Raw genomic sequence first — 7,003 nt, 5'->3', positions numbered from 1 at the left:
TTCCGGGATAAGAGCCGGGTAGGAACCTCCCAAGGGTGGAGACTGAGTGATTACGCAGTACCTGGTAGTGCCTTTGTGCTTCCATACTCCGGGGGGACCGGGCGGTCCATAGGGCTCCTGAATTTAACCCCTTGGCCGGCCAAGGAAGATGTGACTCATGGGACATTTCCTACCTAAGCAGCATATGGGCGTGGTTTAGAAGCCCTAGGAGTAGATCCAGATTGGGTTTTTTGTTTTGGGGGTGGGGGAGATTTTTTGGGTTTTCCAGACAAGGCTTCTCTGTGTAGCTCTGGCTAGCCTGGAGCTGAGAGATCCGCCTGCCTCTGCCTCCCAAGTACTGAGATTAAAAAAGACATGTGCCTGCCGGGCGGTGGTGGCGCACGCCTTTAATCCCAGCACTTGGGAGGCAGAGGCAGGCGGATTTCTGAATTCGAGGCCAGCCTGGTCTACAGGGTGAGTTCCAGGACAGCCTGGACTGCACAGAGAAACCCTGTCTCGAAAAACAAAACAAAACAAAACAAAAAACAAAAAAACAAACAAAAAAAAGGCATGTGCCACTACTTCCTGGCTGCATCTGGAATTTTAAGGAAATGATGAGAGATTATATTCACCAGACCCCTAAGGTATAGCAAACATGGACTATCTGAAGTTACTCTAACAAAATATGCACAATAAATGAAAGTGGGAGCATGGGCACTCCTAGGTATTGCTGACCAGGTTCTTATTGTAGATATGAGGGAAAGCACAGTCACGGGCATATGGAAGAGTCTGGCTGAACATGACCTGCAGAATAGACAGAGCCATGAGAGGAAAGAGAGAGGGAGGCAGAGAACCAAGAGAGCAGACAGCATGTAGTCACGATGGCAAAGAGAAACTGGAGGAAGGGAAGGGAAGGGAAGCTCAGAGGCTAGTGAAGCTTAGGGTAGTGGGCAGGAGCTAAAGAACCAGGACTCTGTACCGGGTACTTACTGAGAGCTTGGCCATTATCCACTTCGATAGTCAATAGGCACCTCAGTTAGCCATTTGTCCCTGGTTTCTAACACACAATAACTAGTGGCATTAAAACCTGGGTCACTTGTCCCTGTTTTGTAGTTGCCTCCAAAACACATACGTTGATCTGTGGGTGCTGGAACGGCATGCCGCCGGAGCAAAGATTTCCATTACTTTGCCGTTCTCTTTAGATCTACTTGTTATGTGTTTCATAATTTTATAATGACTTTATAAAAGTACACAGCAGCATGCATAAGCCTGGAAGTTTTGTCAATAGCTAGGTATAGTGTATACTGAGAAAACTGGGTGAGGCATTTCGATACAGGCCTGTAGCCAACGTGCTTGGAAGGTTGAGGGATAATCACTCTACAAATTCAAAGCCAACTTGGGATACAGAGTGAGTTCAAGGCAATATGGGCAGCCTAGTGACACAGGAGGTGTAACGCAGTGGAAGAGTGCTTTGCTAAGAATGCACACAGGATCTGCATTCAATCTCCAGTGCAATTCTGTCTCTTTCTTTCCTTTTTTTTTTTTTTTGCACTTTTTTTTTTATTTGTTTTTCGAGACAGGGTTTCTCTGTGTACCCTGGGCTGTCCTGGAACTCACTCTGTAGACCAGGCTGGCCTCGAACTCAGAAATCTGCCTGCCTCTGCCTCCCAAGTGCTGGGATTACAGGCGTGCGCCACCACTGCCCGGCTCTTTCTTTCTTTCTTTCTTTCTTTCTTTCTTTCTTTCTTTCTTTCTTTCTTTCTTCCTTCCTCCCTTCCTTCCTTCCTTCCTTCTGTCCTTCCTTCCTTCCTTCCTTCCTTCTGTCCTTCCTTCCTTCCTTCCTTCTTTCTTTCTTCTGTTTTTTTTTTCCCAAGGCAAGATTTCCCTGTTTATTCCCCCTGGCTGTCCTGGAGCTCACTCTGTAGACCATACTATCTTCAAATACACAGAGATCTGCCTGCCTCTGCCTCCTGAGTGCTAGGAATTGCCGGATTCAAGAAGAAACTTTTATTTATAGCCTGGCACCAGGTCTACACCCAGGATTTGAGATTCCTGAATGCAGCCCCATTCACCTCAGTCAGAGGTTTGTTTATAAAGAAAAAAGAACACAAGTTACATTCTCTTCTAGTGCAAGCAGAAGGTTCTCTTATGCAAAACAAGCTTCATTTACAGAAGCAGAAACAGAAGTTAAAAACAAAAAACAAACAAACAAACAAAAAAACAAAAACCAAAAAAAAAACCCTTTAACAGCCCTTAACATTTGGAAATCTAATTTTGCTTTATAGTTCTCTAAAAAAAACCCAGAGATAAACTGTTAAACATGACATTAGCGTTAGCCATGAACATGACGATAGCCATCACTGTGCTGTGTGGTGTGCTGAGATTTACAGCTTGAATGGTGCTTGCATCATGGAGTCAGTTGTGCTAAGGCCTGGGGCCCTGTTACACTAGAACTCATTCACTATGAAGACCAGGCAGGCCTCCAACTCATAGTTCTCCTGCCTCTGCCTCTTAGGTGCTGAGATTAAAGGTGTGCATTGCCATACCTAGCTGCTTTCAGTTAATTTTTAAAATAACTTTGGAGGTCACACAGTCTAGCAATAAATTATTTCTCCTAATAGGTTTGCTGTAGGTGACACCTCTGCCTGTACCTGTAGGGTAAAAGATCCAAGCCCACTTCTGGGTTTGAAAATCTATCAAACCCCACCAATTCCTGAGTTATGAAAACCACCAATCCCTTAGCTAGAAATCCCACCAGTCCCTGGGCTTGGACTGAAATCTCACCAATCCCCACCCTGGAAAACTTGGGCACAGCCACATCTACTGGAAACAGTGAAGGTCATGAAGCCAGCACAGCTGCTTGAAACAGTTCCAGTAAAGCTAACCTGAGTGCTTCAGTTGCTGTCAGTCTGTCTCTCACTTTTGGGGTTTTTGTCTCTATATGCTACATGTTTGGGGACTTTCTGCATTATGATTCATTTTATGTCTTTTCCTGAGAAAAATTTTATCTGAGTGCTTCTTAGGAAAGTCCTAAAATTAACTTTATCTGGCTGTATTTGTAAGTCTTCCTTATGCACTGGAGATCATTAAAGCACAGATAAACACATAATTAGATGAGACCACTAGCCGGGCAGTGGCGGCACATGCCTTTAATCCCAGCACTTGGGAGGCAGAGGCAGGCAGATTTCTGAGTTCGAGGCCAGCCTGAGTTCGAGGTCTACAGACTGAGTTCGAGGTCTACAGACTGAGTTCCAGGACGCCAGGGCTACACAGAGAAATCCTGTCTCGAAAAACCAAAAAAAGAAAGAAAAAAAAAAAGATGAGACCATTACTCCAGGAAGCTTCTTGGTGTATCAGCCAGTGAGCTAACTCAAACAGTATAATTGGTGCAGGGTATACAGAGACAACTGACAAACTTATGACTGGTCAAGAGAATAGGTTACATTCAAGGCCCCCTTTACAGTATGCTTAGAGCTTTCTGAAAATGAAGTTTAAATATAGGAGGTTGTACAGGATACACTCTTGGAGGAATAGAACTCAGTAAATAAGATAGATTGACTAAAATAAACTTTTCCTTCTTTATAGCATAGATGATGAAGTAATTAAAAAGTTAGGTATTAGTATTTGTTATTAATAACAACTGGTTCAGATATTTTCTGTTTGTTTGGAGTGCTTTAAAACTGCAAACATTGCCAGCCTAAAAGCAGGCTGTCTTTTAATAGATGTGTTTGCTTTGGAGGAGACATTCTTTAGATTTTTTTACATTGGCGTTATAGAGCTGATGATAAAAACAAAATCTCTTCTATTTGTATTTCCTAATTGTGACAGAACTTATAACTCTGGACATAAAATGAAAAATATAATCTGTACTTCTTGGATAATCATTGTTCTGTGAAAGTCTTTTTTTTTTCTTTTTTCTTTTTTTTTGTTTTTCGAGACAGGGTTTCTCTGAGTAGCCCTGGCTGTCCTGGAACTCACTCTGTAGACCAGGCTACCCTTGAACTCTCGAACTCAGAAATCCGCCTGCCTCTGCCTCCCAAGTGCTGGGATTAAAGCGGTGTGCCACCACCGCTCGGCCGAAAGAGTATTTTTTTTTTTTTTTCTGTGAAACCTATAAAATAAACACCTGATTGCTAATCAGAAGTGCAAGATTCCCTGACCACTTCCTCACTCACTCCTCCCTTCCTTTATCTCCTCTGTGGCTGGGCTGTCCTGTTGACAAACTGCCTGGGCAGGTTCCTGGCAAAACTCCCTGAAGAAACCCCTATCTATATACGTCTGTCTCCTGTTCAGTTCCAAACTATTTCTCACCCAAGCAGAGGTAGCTACCCTTTTGTTTCCGTCACAGTAAATCTCTTGTATGAGGTTTGTTGTGCCGGATTACTTTGTGGTATTCCTTGGCTCTCAACTGCTAGGATGCTTTCCTTTCAGAGCTGCAACACTTTCGTAGGGGGAAAACTCTTTCCTCAGAGCTTTAACACTTCCACTGGGGAAACCCTTTCCATGAGAGCTGCAGCATCTTGGTTGGGGAAGCAATTCAGCTGTAACAACAATGTAACGATATTGGTGTGTTCTCCTCAGAGCTGCAACACTATATTGGGGAAAACTTTCCCCCTCAGAACAAAACTGTAGTGCTTTCATTGAGGAAGCCTTTCCTTGCAGAGATGTAACACAGATGTAACACAGTACCTATGTAGTAAGTAAAATGGTAGAGCTGAGTGATAGAGCGTTTGCCTGGCGTGCAGAAATGCCAGAGTGGAATTGAGAGTCTGGAGGGCAGATTGAAAGCAAGCTGTATTGGTTCAGTGGAGGTAGTTTGTTTTTCCAGCCTCTATGCTTAATGAAACTGAACAATTTTTGTGCCTCCCAGAAACTGATGCTGGTTATGCAAAACTTGCTTATAATTATCCACTTGTAGACCTATAATAGCAGCACAGGACAATATATTTTAAAATGTATTATACGTTCATTGGTGTTTGCCTGCTTGCATGTCTGTATGAGGGTGTCAGAATCCCTGCAACTGGAGTTACAGTTGTGAGCTACCATGTGAGGGCTTAGAATTGAACCCATGTCCTCTGGAAGAGCATCCAGTGCTCTTAACTGCTGAACAATCTCCCTAGCCCCCAATATAAATATTTTATCAGAAAAGTGCATGTAAGCAACAAAAGCTGAAAGTCTCTCTCAGATGGAAGATCAGGCAAAGAAGATTCTCAGACCAGACCAGCTGCCTGGAAGAGGTTTAGGCCAACTGAGACACCTAGAAAAGAGACACTCTCTAATCTCTTGAGCTGCCGGTAGGCTGTGGCTTGTGCTTCAGGGTCCCAGATTTGTGAGTTGTCACCCAAGCTGTGGTTGGCTTTTGTGATGCAGCTGTCTTTGAGTCATTTCTGCTCCCATAAGTAACCCTGCACCTATAATCCTGCAAGTAACCCAGTAGAACTTATTGGTTCACCAAGTTAGACTTCTGTGGTATCCATACTTTGGTCTGTCATGGGCACCCTCTCTGGGGTGAGTATGTGTATGTTGTGACATACATGGCAAATCAGGAAGTTCTGTCACACAACGCTGAAAAATAATAAATAAGAAGTATATGCCTGAAGAGTTCAGTATGACATAAAAAACATCTTGCAGGCTGGAAATGTAGCTCAGTATAGAATACTTATTTTATTATTATTTTTATTTACTTACTTATATTTTAGATAGGGTCTCACTTCAGTTCTGGGTTGCCTGGAACTTGCTGTGTAAACCAGGCAGGCCTTAACCTCATGGAGATCTGCCTGTCTCCAAAGTGCTGGGATTAAAGGAATGAAAAACCATATCTGGCCTTGTATTTTATTTTGTGTGTGTGATGTTTTTCCTGCATGTAGTATGTGCACTACATGCATGTCTGGTGCTTACATAGGTCAAAAGAGGGTGTTGCTGCCGGCCAGTGATGGTGCACCTCACTGATGAGGCAGAGTCTGGTGGACCCCAGATTTCCAGGCCAGGCTGGTCTACAGAGTGAGCTCCAGGACAGCCAGGGTTACACACAGAAACCCTGTCTCAAAAACAAAACAAAACAAACAAAAACAAAAGAACAACAAAAACCAAGCAGGTGTCACATACTCTCAGAACAGGAGTTACTGGGAGTGTTGGGAACCAACACCAGACTCAGGAGTCAACCCAGGTCCTCTGCAATAGCAAATGCTCTAACTGCTAAGCCAGTTCTCCAGCCTCACAAGACTCCATCTTAATAAAGCTCGAGTTAATAATCCACACATTGGGTGTTGGACTTGAATGTTTGTTTATTGCTTCTAGTCATTGCAGGTGTGGATCATAGTGTCTGTCTGGCTTCCAGCAGGATAACCAAATCAGATGCAATATCTCATTGAACATTTGTAGAATCTTAGTGTAAGTGTAATCTTTATATGGGTCTCAGTAGTAGTGAAGGGGAAATTATACAGGTAACTAATGCAGCTGCTTCTTGATATCAAGTCATTTCTACCAGAAATTTGAGAATAAAAACACTTTCAGCTATGTAAGTGTGCAGAACTAAAAGAATGTGCTGATAGTTCATATGAGTGTAGCTCAAAGGATATAGATCAAAAGAAACTTCCCAACTAGACAGTCTTATGATTCCTGTCTTCAGTTCCTTTCCCTAGTCTTGCCTAACCTTGCAGTTAATCAAAAGGAGCAGCAAAATGGCTAAGCTCCTGAAGTTGGTTCTGAATTTGATCCCTGGAACCAAGATGGTAGGAGAGGACCATCTTCCATCTGTGTGCATGTATGCACATTAATACACTATATATGTACATATATATATATACACATATCCATATATATCTCCATATATATGGAGAAGCTGCTAAAGATACAGAAGATAGGAAGAGAACAAAAAGCCTTTGCAACGGAACAGTTTTTGGTTTGGGGGGATGGAACCTGGAGCTTCTCAGGAGACTGCCCATACTCATGACATCACTAAAAATAATTTTAGTGAACTAAAAGTCAGATAAACTCACGATATTACAATTTTTATTTATTTACT

Source organism: Grammomys surdaster, unplaced genomic scaffold (assembly GCF_004785775.1).
Source record: "Grammomys surdaster isolate TR1022 unplaced genomic scaffold, NIH_TR_1.0 125688, whole genome shotgun sequence".
Taxonomy (NCBI): domain Eukaryota; kingdom Metazoa; phylum Chordata; class Mammalia; order Rodentia; family Muridae; genus Grammomys; species Grammomys surdaster.
Note: the sequence above shows the minus strand (reverse complement) of the source record.